Source organism: Phocoena sinus, chromosome 16 (genome assembly GCF_008692025.1).
Source record: "Phocoena sinus isolate mPhoSin1 chromosome 16, mPhoSin1.pri, whole genome shotgun sequence".
Taxonomy (NCBI): domain Eukaryota; kingdom Metazoa; phylum Chordata; class Mammalia; order Artiodactyla; family Phocoenidae; genus Phocoena; species Phocoena sinus.
In genome coordinates this window covers 10416012-10435707 of record NC_045778.1, presented here as the reverse complement: position 1 = coordinate 10435707, position 19696 = coordinate 10416012, and the positions used below count along the sequence as shown (strand labels likewise).

Genomic DNA, 19696 nt, shown 5'->3' with positions numbered 1-19696 from the left:
AAAATAATAAAACTCAAAACTAAGCTGTTTATCAATTTCCCCACTAATATTACTAAACCTTTGGTTACTGACTCCACAGAAAGCTATAAAAAGCAGTGCTTTAAGACCCGTGTTTTAATTTATCTTTGTTGCTGTTTCTCAAAAGGATCTTTCATAAAAAACTTGCTTTTAGTTATATGGAAAAGTAAACAGTACTGGCTTAGGAGTCGGATCTTTTAGTCTTTGCCACTAACTGATCTGAACAAGGCACTAATCTTCAGAAACAAAAAGACAGAAATTCTATCACATGATACAAAAACCGGATAATTCTTGATCCTTCCTGAATGCTCGGGCAGGCGGAACAGAGAGACAACGTGTATCAAGATGAAGTGATGGACATGACCGAAGAGCAGTTCGGAATCCAAAAAGCATAAATGGAGAACCATAGGCATGGGTATGTGTACAAAGCTAACTATTGTATTACTCAGCCTCGCGCGCTCTCCCCGCAGCACCGCCCACCTACCCCGAGAGGCTCGCTGCACCCGTCACGCATGCGTATTAAGCCCTCCTCCTGCGCCCTCAAAAAGGGGGCCTCTCAGACAGCCGCGCCAGCTCAGTGCTGGGGCTAGTCAAGCAGGGGCTTCGGCTTCTTTTCCTGACTGAGACGCCAGCCTGCCGCCGTCCCGGGGGTCCGCAGAGCTCCTTCCCACCACCAGGCACCGACCTTCTCCCTCCCGCCCTCCAAACCGAGGGCTCCCGTCGGCCCTCCCCCAACCCTCCCGGGCTCACCCGCCTCTCCCTCGTCGTGTAGCACTGGCCCTAGAAGAGCGCACAAACCCGCCAGCCCGGGAACCGCTTCCCAAGCAAGGCCTGAGGAAAACAGAAGTAAAGGCTGCAGCGCACAGAGGCGGACGTGCACAAAGGTGGCTCTAGGCATGCGCAGATGGCCCGCACGCAGGGCCAGACAGTCTGAGCCAAACGTCTTGAGCCTCCGCGACTGGCGGTTCGGGATTGGCTGAGAGTGCAGCCTTACCTAGCAGTGGGAAGTTTGGAGTTTTAAGTTCCCTAAGCTTTAAGCTGGTCAGGGACTCCCCCCAAAGTTACGGATTACAGCTGAGTTCTCTGTGCAGCCAGAATGCAAATTTACACACAGAGCTGTCAAGGAAAGGGAACCTGTATGTCAATTTCACTTGTTTTTAATACTGGGAAATAGACCCCATTAATAAAAGAATAATATGCGCCATCATCAGCGATTTGTTCAGGAATTAAAAAGCGGAGGAGGGGCGGACAAGAAAGCCAGTTCATTAAAATCATGAAAGCAATAAATGAAAATTGTAGATAAATAAGACACAATCCAAAAGGAAACAGTCATATAAACATTCTTTCATTTGTGACATTAAAATTACTTGAAAAAGGGAGATATACCCTTTCATAGAAAGATTCAAAAATTTTGGACAAAATTCCAATAAGAATCTCAACAAATTTTTGCATGTACTTTTTTCTCCGTGACTTTTTAAAGTATTGTGTACTTTACAAAAGCATTCTCAACTTCATCTGGAATAAAAATAAATCTAAATTAACATCCAGAAAGCATTTCAAAAAGGAGAAAGCTGCCTAAGAAATATCAATACGTATAATGATTGCTCAGTTATTAAAGTAGTTTGGCATCTGCTTCATGATAATACAACGTCCATGATTAAGAATGTTTTTAAAATGTAGTATAATAAACGTAGCATTTCAAAACAATGAGGGAAAGAATGAAATATTCCAAACATCAAGTCATTTCCAACAATTGGGAATAAAGTTTATATCCATAGATCACATGTGATACGATACAGTTCACATGGATTCAAGATTTGAAATGTTTAAAGTAAACCACTTAGTAAAAGAAAATAAATTGAGATGAGAAGTTGTGACACAAAGAAACCCATAAATTTAATGTGATACATTTTATTATGAAGAATAGCAAACAACTCAGTTCTAGTTTTTAAAAGATGTTAAAAGCAAAGAAACCAGGAAATTATATTTTTACTATACAAAAGAAAAGATGTATTACTTAATAAGATCTTTAAATCAATAGAAAGAAAAAACTTAAAATAGGCTACAGAACTAAGCAGCAATATAATAAAAAAGAAAATTCAAATGAATACGTGTTTGTAAAAGTTGATTATGAGAATTGAAAGAAATGTAAATGTTTATGTAAAACATGTAAGATATCATTTACTGAGATTTAACTTTTTTTAATTTAAAATTTATATATATACACAGAAGTTCATTTTATTTGGTACAGTTTTATGAGTTCTGACACATGCATAGATCTGTGTAACCACCACTTCAGTCAAAATACAGAACTGTTTCATTATTGCCCCCCAAACTGCTTCATACCCTTTTGAAACAAAAACCTCTCAGCACTCTTAACTTCTGGCAACCACTATGTATTCTTCATGCCTATATGTTTGCCTTTTTAAAAAAAGTATTTTTACAAATACCTACAACAAATATTATAGTTAATATGGACAGTGTTCAACTTAAAAGTAGGACAAAAATAAGGATGCCTGCTATCTCCAACTTTATTCAGCATTTTTCTAAAGTTCTTAGAGTAATATAGTAAAACAATCATATACACAAAATTCAAAGAAAAGTATCCAAAATAAGAGTTTTAGAAAGTCGATTTCAAGTTCAATACAAAAAATTTCAGAAAATTTAAATTATTTGAAAGGTATACCCTAATAATAGCATGAAAAATATGAAAATCTTTACAAAAAACTATAATGAGGGATATAACAAATTCCTAGATAGGAAGTCTCAATGTTATAAAAATATCAGTTCTCTCCATGCTGATGTACAAATTCATAGCAATCTCAAATAAAATCCCAGTAGGAACTCCACGACTGGGGGAAGGGATTATATCAGGAAAGAGCCAATAAGAATATCAAAGGGCATTAATGGATGTGGTTCCTGTGACTGTGCTCAAGATTTCAGCAGGGCTTCCCTGGTGGCGCAGTGGTTCAGAGTCCGCTGCCGATGCAGGGGACACGGGCTTGTGCCCCGGTCCGGAAAGATCCCACATGTCTCAGAGTGGCTGGGCCCGTGAGCCATGGCAGCTGAGCCTGTGCATCTGGAGCCTGTGCTCCGCAACGGGAGAGGCCACAACAGCGAGAGGCCCCGCGTACTGCAAAAAAAAAAAAAAAAAAAAAAAAGATTTGAGCAGGAAGTCCACCCATGAGCTTGTGGGTGTACCTCAGTGAGGATCTCCCCACTGGGTCCACAGGCACCACCAACGCCCCAAGTGCTAAAACACACTTCCCACCACTCTGCAGCCAGCCCCTTGTGCGTGCTCCCAAGAACAATGGCAAAAGTAAGTCCAGTAAACAGAGTGCTATCAGGAAAACAGACCAGGATCTTTTTTTTTTTATTTTTTGGCTGAGTTAGGTCTTCATTGCTGTGCGTGGACTTTCTCTAGTTATGGAGAGCAGAAGCTACTCTTTGTTGTGGTGCGTGGGCTTCTCATTGCGGTGGCTTCTCTTGTTGCGGAGCACGGGCTCTAGGCACATAGGCTTCAGTAATTGCAGCATGCAGGCTCAGTAGTAGTGGCTCACAGGCTCTAGAGTGCAGGCTCAGCAGTTGTGGCACACAGGCTTAGCTGCTCTGTGGCATGTGGGATCTTCCCAGATCAAACGCACGTCCCCTGCACTGGCAAGTGGATTCTTAACCACTGCACCACCAGGGAAGTCCCAAGACCAGGATCTTTGAGCAAGGAAAAAACCACAAACTTGACGTATAGTGCCATCTTCTAGAAAAAGATAGTTTGTGGTAGCCAGCTTGGTGACCAGTAAAATTCAGAAGAGACATAAAAACTTAAGAACCCTTCCACAAGAGGGTAAGAAGAGTGGAGAAGATGTAACCATACGAAGGCAGGGGAAAAAATCCCTGATATATTAAAAAAAAAACTGAGCACAAATGTACAGTATAACTCACCTGAAGGCAAATAGTAAAGAATTTAGAAGGTGTCTGCTACATCAAATGTGAAAGCAGCAATGCAAAACTACAAGGAACATGAAAAATCAAGGAAACATGTCATCACCCAAAGATAGCAATAATTCTCCAAACACCAGGCTCAAAAGCAAAGAATTCTGTGATTGAGCTGACAAAGAACTCAAAAGAGCTGTTTTGAATAAACTCAAAAAAGTTACAAGAAAACTCAGAAAGCCAATCCAATGGTATCAGAAAAAAAAAACATAACCAAATGAAATATTACCACAGAGATAAAAATCTTTAAGAAAACAAACAGAAGTTCTGGAGCTGAGAAGTTAATGAATAAATGAAAATGCAATAGAGAGTATCTACATCAGAGCAGACCAAATGTAAGATAGCCAAAGTGAGCTACAGAATAGGAACTTTGAAATAACCCAATCAGGAGAGAAAAAGAAAAAAAAATGAAGTAAGCCTACATAGTTGATGGTACTCTACAAATGTACAAGTATTGGAATAACTTGGGTTCCAGAAGGAAAAGAGAGGAAAAGGGGAACGAAAGTTTAAAGAAATAATAGCTGAGAACTTCCCAAACCTGGGGAGAGATATGGACATACAAGATCATGAGCTAATAGTTCACACTATTCTCTCAATTCAGAAAGACCTTCTCCAAGGACACATTATAATGAAAACCGTCAAATTCAAAGATAAAGAGAGAATGCAAATAGCAGCCAGAGGGAAAAAAAAGATTCAAACCTATCCAGGAACCCCCATTAGGCTACCAGCAAATTTCTCAGTAGAAATTCTATAGACCAGGAGAGAATGGAATGTTGTATTCACAGGATTGGAAGAAAAAATACTCCAGCCAAGATTTCTAACCAGCAAAGTTATCCTTCAGATATGAAGGAGAAATACTTTCCCAGACAAACAAAAGCTGAGGGGTTTCATCACCACTAGACATGCCTAGAAGAATTGCTGAAAGAAGTTCTTCAAGATGAAATGAAAAGACACTAACCAGAAACATGAAAATGTAAAGTATACACACACTGGTGAAAATAAATATACAATTAGACTTAGAAAACGCTAATTCTATAAAAGAATGGTGTGTTAACCACTTACCTAAAGCATAAAGCTTAAAAGAAAGGAGTATTAAAAATAATTATAGCTATTATGTGCTAATGAATATATATAATATAAAGAGGTAAAAGTGATATCAAAAATATAAAAGGGGGAGTAAAAGTGTGAAGCTTTTGTAGGCAAAGTTAAGTTACTATCAGCTATAAATGGACTTTATTATCTATGAGATATTTCATGTGAGCCTCATGTTAACCACAATGTAAAAACCTAGAATAAATTCACAAAAGAAAAGAAGAAATGGGAAACAGAGGATTCCACCACAGAAAATCACAAATTTACAAAGGTAGGCAAGAAGAGGGGAAAAGAATATGTGGAAATACAAAACAAGCAGAAAGCAATTAACAAGATGATTTCAGTAATTCCTTACATACCAATAATAGCTCTAAATGTAGATGAACTGATTTCACCAATCAAAAAGCAGAGTAGGTGGACTGATAAGAAAAACAAGACCCAATTATATGCAGCCTACAAAAGACTCACATCAGCCTTTAAGGACATATGGTCTCAGAGTGAAGGAATGGAAGATAAATTCTGTGCAGGGTGACACAAAAGAAAGCAGGGATAGCTATACAAGCCAAAAAATGGTAACAAGACAAAGAAGGTAATACATAATGATAAAGGGGTCAGTTCACCAAGAAGATACAATTGCAAATATATATGCACCCAACATCAGAACATCTAAATATATTAAGCAAATACTAACAGATCTGAAGGAAGAAATACATAACAATGCAATAATAGTAGGGGACTTCAATACCCTGTTTTCAACAAGGCTAGATCATCTAGACAAATAAAGTTGGACTTGAACCATACATTAGACCAAATGGACTTAACAGATATTTATAGAACATTCCGTTCAACAGCAGCAGAATACATATTCTTCTCAAGTGCACACAGATTTTCTCCAGAAGAGATCATATGAAAGGCCACATAAGTCTTAACACATTTAAGAATATTGAAATTGTATCAAGTATTTTTTTTACCATAATGGTATGAAGCTAGGAATCAACAAGAAGAAAGCTGCATAATCTAAAAATAAATTGAATTAAACAGCACACTCTGAACAACCAATGGATTAAAAAAAGCAAAGGGAAATCAAAAAAATATATTGAAACAAATGAAATGGAAACACAACAAACCAAAACCTCTGGGATGCTTCAAAACCAGTTCTGAGAGGGAATTTTACAGCAATAAATGCATATATTAAGAATATAGAAAGAGTTCAAGCAAACCACCTAACTTTACATCTCAAGGAGCTAGAAAAAGAGGAAGAAACTAAGCCCAAAGTTAGGAGAAGGAAAGAAATAACAAAAGTCAGAGCTGAAACAAATGAGAGACCACAAAAAACAATAGCAGAAAACAAATCTTAGATTTCAAAAATCTAAGGTTTTTTGAAAACAGAAACAAAATTGACAAACCTTTAGCTAGACTCACTAAGAAAAAGAGCGGACTCATAAATGAAATCAAAAATGAAATAACTGACATTACAGAAATACAGAGAATTGTAAGAGACTACTATGAACAATTATATGCCAATGTGTTGGATAACCTAGAAGAAATAGATAAAGTCCTAGACACGTAATTACATATACGAAAAAATATTATTGTAGTTTATGCAGATACAGCCAATTCAAACTGAGAACTGTAAGGTTTTACTTAACCTCTTCTGTGACATCTGTATCTCCTTTCTTCCACACTGGAAAATCTCGTTCTCAAGGACATGGGAAATAATTGAATTAGAATATCCAATTAGTCATTTGTTTCACCTCAAATGATGCACACACAGGTTCAGATTAACAATATCCATAATACCATATAAGACATTGATGAAAGAATTTGAAAAAGGCAGAACTAAACGGCAAGATATTCCATCATCATGGATTGGAGAATCAATATTGTTAAATGTCCATGCTACCCAAAGCAATCTACAGATTTAATGCAATCCTTATCAAAATTCCAATGGCATTTTTCACAGAAATAGAACACAAAAATCCTAAAATTTATATGGAACCATAAAACTCGCCCAATAGCCAAAGAAATCTTGAGAAAGAAAAACAAAGTTGGGGCATCACACTCCCTAATTTCAAACTATATTACAAAGCTATAGTTATCAAAACTGTATGGTATTGGCATAAAAACACACACAGATGAGTGGAACAAAATAGAGAACACAGAAATCAACCCATGCATATATGTTAAGCTAGTTTATGACAAATGACTAAAAATATACAATGGGGAAAGGACCACCTCTTCAGTAAATGGTGATGGGAAACTGGATAGCTACATGTAATGGAATGAAACTGGACCATTATCTTGACACACACACAAAAATTAACTCAGAATGAATGAAAGCCTTTAATGTAAGATGTGAAACCACAAAGCTCCCAGAAAAAAATAGGCAGTAAGCTCCTTGAACTCAGTCTTGGTGATGATTTTTTTGGATCTGACTCCAAAAGCAAAGGAAACAAAAGCAAAAATAAACAAGGAGGACTACATCAAACTAAAAGCTTCTGCATGACAAAGAAAACCATCAACAAAATGAAAAGGCCTATCCCAACTGGGAGAAAATATATGCAATTCATGAATCTGATAAGTGGTTAATATCCAAAATATATAAAGAACTCATACCACTCAATAGCAAACAAACAAGCACTCTGATTTAAAAAATGGTCTGAAGAACTGAATAAACATTTTTCCAAAAAAGATAATATAGGTGGCCAATAGGTATGAAAAATGCTGAGCATCACTAATTATCAGGGAAATGCTAATCAAAACCACAATGAAATGTCACCTTACACCTATCAGAATGACTATTATCAAAAAAGACAAGAAATTACAGGTGCTGGAGAGGATTTTGAGACAAGGCAACCCTTCTGCACTGTTGCTGGGAATGTAAACTGGTGCCGTCACTGTGGAAAAAAGTATGGAGTTTCCTCAAAAAACTAAAAGTGGAACTACCATTCGACCCAGCAATCCCTCTTCTGATACAAGGAAAACAGTAATTTGAAAAGATGTATGCATCCCCATGCTCACTGCAGCATTATTTACAATAGGCAAGATATGAAACAACACGTGTCCAATGATGGATGAATGGATAAAGAAACTGTTGTACAGATATACAATGGAATATTATTCAGCCAAATAAAAGAATGAAATCTTGCCATGTGACAACATGGAAGAATCTGGAGGGCACTATCCTAAGTGAAATAACACAGACAAAAAGAAATACTGCATGATCTCATTTATATGTGGAATCTTTAAAACAAAAATCTTAGGAACAGAGAACAGATTGGTGTTGCAGAGACAAGAGGTAGGTGGGGTGAAATGGGTGAAGGTGAAAAGGTACTAACTTCCAGCTATAATATAACATAAATAAGTCATGGAGATGTAAGAAACAGCATGGTGACCATAGTTAATAATATTATATTGCATATGTGAAAACTGCTAAGAAAGCAAACCTTAAAAATTCTCATAAAAGAAAAAAGTTTTTGTACCTATGTGTCTTGACAGATCTCAACTAGACCTACCATGGTGTTTATTGCACAATATATACAAATAATGAATCCTTACATTGTACAGTTGAAACTAACATAATGTTATATGTCAACTATACCTCAAAAAAAAAAAACTATGATATCCTAGGAACAATACAATATCAGAACTAGTTGTGACTTCTGAAAACAGTTAAAACTTTTTTTGCATGAAATTCTCTCCTTCCCTTCCCCATTTTTTGTTTGTACCATATCTACATTCTCAGAACATAAAGCCATTGAGATAGTCTGGGACCTGGGATCCTCTACCTGTACGCATGTACTTGTACCTGGGCAAACGTCTCCTCCAGCAACTGAATAGTATATAACTATAAGGGACTAAAAATAGCCGCATGCATGCCAGTTGGGGGCAATTAGGAACAGTAAGATACTAAGGGCCACAAACCAACTGCTGCTTCTGAGGTGCCAGGAGCAAAAGCAGGGTACTGCACATGATCCCTGCACACAGCACCACCAAGGGGGTGGGCAGGCCACCTAAGCCACACTTCAGTCCGACCCACCAGTCCTGCCCCCACCCTCACTCCATTTAAGGAAGTAGCCTACCCCCTCCAAGAGTGAACAAGGGCACCTGTTACTTGTTTTCGCTCCCTTGTGCTGCAGCACTAGTCCCAATAAAGGCTTGCCTGAATTCCTCCTCCGGCCTCATCAATTTCTGTGAGTAAAGCGTCCAAGGGCCCAAATCTGTATCAGTTACATAGTATAACCTCTTCTTTTTAACCCGCATCTAATCTTAATTCTAGAAGTAACTATATATTTACTGCTCACACTAATCCTTATTGCAATGTCTCTTTAGTTATTGTGGTTTCTGAAGCTGGTTCTTCAGTAGATTCCTCAAGGAAGGCTCCTGGAACACTCTCCTGAAACACTGTAATAAAGATAGGGTCAGTATCACTGACTTTTCTTTTTGCCTCCAGCTCCAATATGATTCAATATGGGACTTTTAATGATTCTGTCTTTATTTCAAAGTTTGATATTTTGTTCATCAAGGACTTTTTGACACTGAATTTAGTTTTTGAATAATTATTGCATTAAAGCCTCATTTATCTTGATTACTGAGTTGTTGGTGCCCCTGAAATTTTATGCCCGAGGCCACTGCCTTTCTCACCTCACCCTGGTCCAAGCACGGAGTTGGAGCTTCTCTGTCCTTTGTCTTTACTGTTCCCATCCTATTTACTTTGATAGCGCTCCCAACAGTTGCTGTGCATGCATAATCCAGTCCCAAAGGAGCCCTGGCGGCTCAGTGTGAGAATTCAAAGACATCCATGCCTTACCTTAGACCTCTGCCTCACTAACTGGTGGAGTGAACCAAGTTTCTCCCAGTCTCAGCTGCAGCTCCTGGACAGGCTCTTGCGTAGCACAAGCTCAAAGCTCTGCTGTGGTTCCTCCTTTGGTCCCTGCACCGCGCATGCATGGGGCTCTCCTGGGAAGGGGCGCGCGCAGGCTTGCTCTGCCTCTGTACTGAGCATGCGCAGGGCCCTCATGTGTCCAGTTACACGGTTGCTTCCTTCTGCTTTCCCCACACTTAGGGTGATGTTGAGCAGGTATAACGGCTGTTGTCCACCCAGTTGTATTTTGCAGTAACAGGGGGATACCTTGTCATCTAGTCTCCTTGTAAATATTGCCCATGGGTTTCGGTTTTAATGTCTTATGCTCTGTGTTTATATGCAGATTCTGGAACATAAAAACTATGCTTCCATGATCACACCAACTTCCCAGAATTCCTAAATATATTTTATTTTTAAAACGGTACTTCAAAAGAAAACAATGGAGAACGGAATTAATTTTTTACATACAGAAAAAAACTACATTACATTTTTTTAAACTACATTACAAAAGAAACCCACAAAAGGCTATTTTCTGCTCAAGGCCTAGACATGTTCCCACTGTCAACAAGGTAGTTGCAACTGATAGGGATGTGGCAGCTCCTGGTCCAGGCAAGATGTAGAGCAAACACATGGGATGGCCTGGCCCAGCTCATAAGAGAGAAAGGGAAAGGCCCTGGGAGTGAAGAGAGAAGGGAAAACCAGGTAAAAGTTTGTGACCCAATGTTTCAGCTGTCAGCGTGAAGTTCCTGCTACTGGTCCACGGAGCCAGGTGAGGGGCTGAGTTTCACTCCCTTTTGGTGGGAGAGGAGGCAGGGATCAAGGATGGACACACACAGAAAGCCAGGTCTGCTGGTGGACTGTGCCCCTAACAGAAGGGTGACTAGAAACATTCTACTCACTGAGGAAGCTTTACTGTCTGGGCTCTGGGTGAGCCAGAAAGACACTACCCTAACGGGGGGGAAACTGTAGGCCTGTGCTGTGGACTGGATATTTATGTCCCCCACATTCATATGTTGGAACCTTAGCCTCAAACGTGATGATGTTAGGAGGTGGGGCCTGTGGGAAGTGATGACGTCAGAAGGCAGTGCCCACATGAATGGGACGAGTGCCCTCGTAAAAGAGGCCAGAAAGAGTCCCCTTTCCACTTCTGATATGTGAGGACCCAGCAAAAAAAGGACCACCTATGAACCAGAAAGTGGGCCCTCAGCAGACACAGAATCCGTAGGTGCCTTGATCTTGGATTTCTCAGCATCTAAAACTCTGAGAAATAAATTTCTGTTGCTTATATGCCACCCAGTCTGTGGTATTTGTTACAGCAGCCCAAACGGACTAAGACAGCCTGTGATTCAAGCAGCCAGTGTCTGATTGTAAATGCTATGGATATAAGTAAACAGAGGAAGAGGCTGGAGGTGGGGAGTTGGGGACGTTTTGTTTTAACTAGGGTGGTAAGTGAAGTCTTTGTGTCAGGGGGAACATGAAAGAATTGCTTTTTAAGAAGAATTCTATATGTTCACCTCCATAGGGCCTGAAAATGCACTTAAGAAAATTCAATATCCTTTTCTAATTAAAAACCAAAATAACACAACAAAAATGGCAATAGTTAGAAATGTCCTTAACATGAAAAAGAAACATGTATACGTCAAAACCCCAAAGCCAGAAAGAATCGCTATCACCAAAACATGCCCTGATCTCACTACGAACAAGAGTAAGCAGAGACTACAAATGGGAGGATTAGAACCCCAACACCTTCATGAAATAGGTAATTTGATAAAACTATAAAAGAAATTACTGTAAACTGGTTAAAGATCCAGAAGATTGCATTGGAATCATAAGTGAATAACACACCATGAAAAAAAATACCAGGAAAATTAGAAAAACAAAACAAGATAAAAAAAAATTCTAAAAGTAAAAAAACACTGCCATGGAAATAAGAACACTACTGGGTGGATTGGACGGCAAGTTAACCGGGGTTGAAGAGAGAATTAGTGAACCCGAATGTTGCAGAGAGATAAACTAATGCAAAATAAAAACAGGGCAAAGACAGTGAGACAGATGAAGTGTAGAAAGAAAGAGTTTAATATTCCCTGGGATTTTATGATGAGAAATGGGAGGAGTGGTAAAGACACAGGATTTGAAGACTTTTAAAATTACTGTAAAACATGGATTTTCAGATTCCAGTCCTGAGCAGGAAAAATAAAAACAAACTGAACTTCACCCTACAGTAATGGATTGGAGAATACTAAAGATAATTGAAGACTTTATCACAGAGCAGGGAAGGCAGACCACAGTGAGACCAAACAGCAGCCCAGTCAGCAGTCACAATTCAGGGAGGAACACAAAGCAAAGACATCTTCATGTCAAGGGAAGCATCACAGAAACATCTGTATATTTTTCTCCCTAAACTATCACTCAAGAATAAAAGCAAAATATGAACATGTTCAGATAAAAAGGACTAAGAGAGTTTGCCTCTCTCAGGCTCTCACTGAAAGTGAGGAAGGATGTATTTAAGGAAGAAGTGAATGAATCCCAGAAGGAAGGAGCGGAGTGTGAGAGACACAGAAGCAGGAGATGGGGGAAAGCAGGTCTCAGTCAGACAGTCATCGACTGTGTGAAACAACAGTCATGGATTAATAATAACAATAATCATGACTAACTGGAGGCATAAACTTCTATGGTTCAGTGCTGTGTCCTGGCCATCACCTGCCACCCTACCATGGTTCAGGAAGCCTGAGCTGAGGTTGGGAGTGCATATATATCTATTTATATAATAATTATTTATATCTATCTACATAATAAGAATTCAATACCATGAACAAGTGGGATTGCTTCCTGAAATGCAAGAATGTTTCAACCTAGGAAAATGCATGGGTGTAATGAAATGAGGGGGAAAAAACATGACCACCTCAAGGTAGAAAAAGCAACTGAAAAAATTAAACACCTCTGCATGATGAAAACTACTCAACAAACTAGGTTTGAAGAAAATTACCATGACAGAATTCAAGCCGTATATGTAAAACCACAGCCAACATCACACTCAATGGTGAAAGACTGAAAACTTTCCCTCTGAGATCAGGAAGCATGTACGAATGCTGGGTTTTACAACTTCTATGCAACACAGTACTGGTAGTTTTAGCCATAGCAGTTAGGAAAGATAGATCGATAAATAAGTTAATGAATAAATCACTGACATCCAGTGATTTGAAAGGAGGAAGCAGAATTACCTCTGTTCTCACATGACATGATCTCATGCATACAAATCCTAAGGACGTCACAAAAATAATGTCCAAACTAATAAATAAATTCAGCACAGTATCAGGATACAAAGTCAACATTAAAAATCATTTATTTCTATACACTAACATGATCAATCTGAAAAGGAAACTACGAAAACAATTTACAATTGCATCAGAAAGAGTAAACGACTTAGTAATTAACGTAACCAAGGAGGTGAAGACTTACACAAGGAAAACTGCCAAAATTTGTGAAAGAGACTAAATGACACAAATCCCATTTTCACGGACTGGAAGACTTATGACTGCTAACATCTCAATAGTACCCACTGTAATTTACAATTCCAATGCAATCTCTATCAAAACCCCATCCTAAATGGAAAACCCCATCCTAAACCTCACTTTACAATGAATAGACCCTCAACGAGCCAAACACTTCTGAGCAAGAAAAACAATGTGGGAGGATGCACACTCCCTGATTTCAAAACTTACTGCAAAGCTACAAGAATCAAAACAGTTTGGTACTGGCATAAAAACAGAATTATACATCAATGGAATAGAATTCAGAGCCCAGAAAGAAACCGTCACATATATGGTCAAATGACTTTCGACAAGAACAGCAAGATTATTCAGGGGGAAAAGACAGTCTTTTCCACAAAAGGTGCTGGGAGAATGTGATATGGATGTGCAGAGGAACGAGGCTGGACCCTACCAACACCACTTATAAAAGTTAACTCACGGCTTCCCTGGTGGCGCAGTGGTTGAGAGTCCGCCTGCCGATGTAGGGGACACGGGTTCGTGCCCCGGTCCGGGAAGATCCCACATGCCGCGGAGCGGCTGGGCCCGTGAGCCATGGCTGCTGAGCCTGCGCGTCCGGAGCCTGTGCTCCGCAGCGGGAGAGGCCACAACAGTGAGAGGCCCGCGTACCGCAAAAAAAAAAAAAAAAAAAAAAAAGTTAACTCACAAATAGGGACTTCCCTGGTGGTCCAGTGGTTAAGACCCTGTGCTCCCAATGCAGGGGGCCTGGGTTCGATCCCTGGTCAGGGAACTAGATCCCACATGCCTCAACTAAAAGATCCCGCAAGCCATAACGAAGACCCGTTGCAGTCAAATAAACATTTTTTTTTAAAAAGGGACAAAATTTCATATCTTGGACACACAGACATATATACATCCAGATAGACACGGAGATCTCACAGTGTGCCTGCTTGAGTTTAAAAAAGCCTCATTCCTTTCTTTTTTTTCTCTCTCTCTCTTAAAGTTTTAGTTTCTACTAACTGAGCCAAGGCTGTTGTCTCAGGTGATGTGGCCTATCTTTACATTGCGGGGATGTGATAAGAGATATAATTTCAAACTTTATCCTAGGAATACTCTTGCACCAATCACTAGTTTTAAGTACATTCTGTGATGATTTGAGGCCTGCTAACTAGGCAGATTTGTACCAAGAGAATAGCACACAAAAACCCACAGAACAAAACAACAAACTATTCTCAAACAAAATACACACTTGCTGGAGACAATCTGAGATTTACCTGTGATTAGACATTCAAAATCGCAATAGTGCACAGCAGAATGTCACGAAATAAACATTTCCCCTGATTCGGAAGTCTTCCTTTCTTCATGCAAAATTTACCAAAAAAACCCCAGAAAAACAAACAAAAAAAACCCAACCAAGCCCAATAGTAGCTAGAATTTTCAAATATTTGAGCGCCTATGATAACTACTCAAACATGAAATTTTAAACGCTCATTTAACTTAGAGTAACGCTGCTTCGCAACAACCTGTTGCTGGAAAAGAGTAACACAAACAAGAAAAACATAAACTGTTCAAAAAGCCCTCCATACGCAAAAATATAAAAGCACAGAATTTCCTTATTTCAAACTTTGGTTAGATGTTACTAGTTCACACACCCTCCAGAGAGCGCTCTGCGAGTCAGTTACGAGTCATTTCAGTTAATCAAGGGTGAAAACGCTGAAAGCGAACCTTCAGCCTTTTGGAGCTGACCCTCCTGAGGGCTTCAGGAAAGGGCACAGAGGCCCCCGTCTGAACACCGCTCCTGGCGGCCGGGGGTCCAGGATCCCCGAGCTGTGCGCGCGCCCATCACCCGCGCGCATCCCGAGCGCAGAGGCCCCTGCACCCCTCTGGACCCACCGTGCCCGAGACGCCCGCCCCGCGGCCCCGTCTTCGGGCTCCTCTGCGGCGCCTCCCCGTCCAGGCCCCGCGAGCCCGCGGCGACGGGGCCGAGTCCGGCGTCCGCAGCAGACCCAGAGGCCAGCCCCCGCGGGCGCGTGGGGACAGCCCCGCCACGAGGAGGCCCGAGGGGCGCCGAGGAGGGAGGGCTGCGAGCGCCCGAGGCGCCCACCGCTCAACGGCCGCCTTCGTGGCCCCGGCCCGGCGTCCTCACCCTGCGGCCGGTGGCGGCGGTCCCGGAGCCGAGGAGCGAGGGAGGCTCGCGCTCCTCGGGGCTGGAGGGGTCGGGCCCCTGGCTGTTGGTTAGGCGGGGGGCGGCGGCCGGGGGGCGCGCGGTGAGGGGCTGCGGGTAGAGCTGTACTTACTCGTCTCTGCGCGGCTCCGCCGCCGGGAGAGTCACAGTGTCGGGACGGACTCGGTCTCCAACTTCCCTTTCCTCAGGACGCGGGCCTTCAGGAGCCCCAGCATCCCAGCGGCGCAGCCCTCTCACCTGCCTCCGCTCACGCCTGCGCACTCTCCTCGGGAGGGAGGGGGCGGGGGCGGGGCGGACGGGGCCGGGCGGGGCGGGAGGGGCGGGGCGCCTCCAGGCCTCAGGACCCCCGGTCTGCATACCCGTGTCTATTTTTAATTTCCTGAAAGCGTTTTACTTGAAATCAATTTTTAAAAAATAAATGACACGTTTTCTTGTCCAAATCATAATTTGCTGACTATAGATGCTGTCTTTGTAAGATTTCTTCAGTGATCATAATTTATCCGCTGTCAACCGACCTGAGTCAAGTTAACAGGAATCAAATGTTTTCAAAATTCTACTTTCCTTCCATCAGTTTTCAGTCAATAATACATTGTGCCACGTGGAGTTTTATTTAGCGTGCATCACGTTTACTAATAATCACCATGAGGCCCATGGTCCCTAGGGTGAAAATGTAAGGGTCCATTAGGTCTACTACCTTGATCACAGAGATTCTTTTTCTTTTTTTTTGAAGACAGATACTCAATTTTCATCCAACTTTTTGAACATGCTGCTTCCCCCAAAGACCCCACCCTCCTCGTCTGTCCTTTTCATTAGAGAATAGAAAAGGATTTTCTCTCAGCTGATTCCAAGGTACAGGCAGATGAAAGATAACAAACTGTTCCCAGTTGCTTGCCTAGGAATTGAAAGAACCTTTCCCACGTGAATATCCTAGTTACAAACCACATCTCCAATTCCTCTAGGAATGAAAAAAAGCCAAGGAGAGACTGTGTCGGGGAAATTACGAACAATGCATTTGACAAACATTCAATCTTGAACTCTTCATCCTGGTGATTAGTGTAGGAAAAGAGCATGGCTCATCACCATGCAGTTTTCGTTCTGTTTTTTTCCTTAGGAAGACAAACACAGTTTTATTGAGGACAGTAGTTCACCAATATTTTTAAAAGATATTTTTGATGTGGACCATTTTTAAAAAGTCTTCATTGAATTCGTTACAATATTGCTTCTGTTTTATGTTTTGGTTTTTTGGCTGCAAGGCATTATGGGATCTTAGCTCCCCAACCAGGGATCGAAACTCGCACCCTCTGCATTGGAAAGCAAAGTCTTAACCACTGGACCGCCAGGGAAGCCCCAGTAGTTCACCAATTTTAATGCTCTAATTCCTAACCTCTCTTGCAGCACAGAGTGGCCAGGCAAACTTTAAGCAAATCACACGTGAACAGAACGATTATATGGAACTTACGGGATTGCTTACATAGGCAGAGATAGCTGTGTGGACCCTTTGGTCCTTCATCTTTGCTCCCTCCTACCTCAAAAATGAAGATATGATGTCTGGCCTAGGCTGGTGCTCCAGCAGCCATTTTGGGCCAGGAGACAGCCTTCAGGATTGACACTAGCTAAAAGATGATGGGACAGAAAGACAAATGATGGCTGACTACAGTGCTGTGCAGTTGAGGGTCAGGAAGGACTGTCCAAGTTCATAAATCTTTTTACATGAGAGAGGAAACAGTCTCCCTCTTGTCTGAACCTGTATTGTTCGGGTGGGTTTTCTGTTATATTATGGAAATCTAATATCAAGAGAACTATTGGTTTTGCACTGAAACACTGTGTGAACTTTGACACCACAGTCCCCATCTCAGAGAAACCTCCTCGTATGTACCATGGAAGATGCAGGGGTGAAGATGGCCCGTATATTCTGAAGATCCCATTCTTTGGCCTGGTCCACATCCATGTCATCTTCTATTACTTAAAAGGCCTCATCAGTTCTTGGGGAACTATCCCTTGTCCTTCAGGGCACAAGGTTAGTTGAGGCTGAAACCCCTTCCTAGCTGCAGGGCAGAGAGGCCCACAGAGCCACTGGGGTGCCTAAAACCTGTGAGGGAGGCCTGAGGGTGCTCATGTCTCCCAGACATACCACATCCAGGGATGTGGAAGCCTGGGTAGACTGTGTGCAGGGTTTGGAAGCTCCTTGTTTAAGCCATCATTGTACAATTGGAAAACTGAGGTCCAGAGAGGGGCAGGGAAAATCCAGGGCACTGGGCAGGGGCAGAGTCCTGAGAATAAGGGAGAGTTTGGACCTCCTAGGCTAGGGCTGCCCTCTCCCACAGGGCTTGCTTTGGAATTAGAGCTCCTAGGACCCCAGTACGCCCCCACCCATGTGGAGTAGACTTCTGTGGAAGTCCACACAAGTGTACACTGACACTCACACTAACATCAGAGAAAGGGACAATAGGACATGGGGTCAGGGGAAGGGGGGACACTGAGGCGGTGACAAATGTAAAAGCAGAAAGACAATGACAGAAACCTGGATCATTCTTCCTTGGACTGAAGCAAAGACCACCATGTTGGACCATCAGGGGCCTCATTTGGAATTGGGGCCAGATCCATTGCACTGGCTGTGCTGAGGAGTCCTTGTAAGGGCAGTGGACACCCCAGGGCCAATGTGGACAAGAGAAGGTTGAGGGAAGCTTCCAAGGTCACTCTCAAAGCCCCTGGTTCCTATGGATCCTGTCACATTGCCCCCCTGGGGCCCAAGGAAAGTTGATGCCCTGAATTCTCTGAAACAAAGGTATGTTTTGTGCTGTGGCTTCCCTGCTTGGTGTGTAGTATGGGTGGTTCCCATCAGGGGGAATGATGTGTCCAGTGTGCTCTACTGGAGCAACTGGGGCCAGGAGAGTGTCCCCTGGACTCCTGAAAATTCCCCTGCCCCTGATCTGGCCTGTACCTCCTCTTATTAGCATCGATCTCTAACATCTGAGCTTGTCAGTGGCGGGATGGAGCCTCTTATCTATTCATTCACCAGCTGTGCCCTGAGCCCTCAAATGGGGGCCATGATGAAAAGAACCACCAGGGTCCCTGCCGTCTAGCAGCTCACAGTCTGGAAGGGAAAATAGACAAAATCAAGAATACAGAAACAAAAGAAAGAAACAGCAAGTTCTATATCGAAAAACAGCAGGGTGCCACAACGGGGTCCTGGAGTCCACTAGGGGAGGGGATCTGGAAAGGCTGCATTGAGGTGACATGTCTGTTCCCAGCAGTGAGACGAGAAGGAGCCAGCCCTGCACACATCTGGGGAGAATTAGCCTAGAAGAAGGCACGAAACATAGAAGCTGAATGTGTTTGGCCAGAGAGGAAGTCAGAAGGGGGCCAGTGTGGCTGGTGGGAGCTTGGGAGGACAGTAGGGGACAGTAGGGAGGGCAGGGCCAGGGCCCGGTGCTTGATGGCCATGTGAGTGATCCACTGTGTGCGACAGCATTAGCCACTCTTAGTGGCTTAAGCAACAAACATTATCTCACACTATCTGTAGGCCGGGAATTGAACAGGACTCAGCTGGAGGCCTCTGCCAGTGTCTCCCAGGGGTTTGGGGCTGTGGACTCAATTGAGTCAGGAGCCAGGTGCTCCTCTGTCTGCTGGTCTCCCTCGGTGCCAGGCCACGGGGACCTCTTCAGTCAGCATCTCATAACATATAGACTTGTTCCCCAGGGTGAGAGACCAGGTGGAAGGGAGAGGGGGGCGGGGAGAGGGGGGGAGAGAGAGAGAGAGAGGAAATTGCAACATAAATGAAGCATGGAAATTGTACACCTAAATAATTCTGGGGGATTGTCAAATGGTACAATCACCGTATGTAACACTTCAGCAGGTCTTCAAAGGACAAGCATACAGTTTTCAGTCAACCCCAAAATTCCACTCTTACATCAATACCCCAAAGAAGTGAATACAGACATTCAAATGCTGGTACACAAATATTCAGAGCACCACTATTCACAAGAGCCTAAAGGTGAAAACATTCATAATGTCCACCAACAGATGAAAGGAGAACCCAATGCGGTGTGTTCCCAGAAT

At 42.2% G+C, this 19696-nt stretch overlaps 1 protein-coding gene across 2 annotated transcripts in view; it reads right to left on the bottom strand.

Moving 5' to 3' along the window:
* Nucleotides 1-15896, bottom strand: part of LOC116741520 (zinc finger protein 33B) — a 61878-nt gene extending 45982 nt beyond the window's left edge. The window contains exon 1 of one of the 2 annotated variants that reach the window (XM_032608220.1): nucleotides 15750-15896. The gene's annotated coding sequence lies outside the window, so the exon portion shown is untranslated. Of the gene's footprint in view, nucleotides 1-768; nucleotides 979-15749 lie in introns of those variants that run through there. The other variant, XM_032608219.1, reaches the window with a different exon arrangement.
* Nucleotides 15897-19696: the final 3800 nt, after the last annotated feature.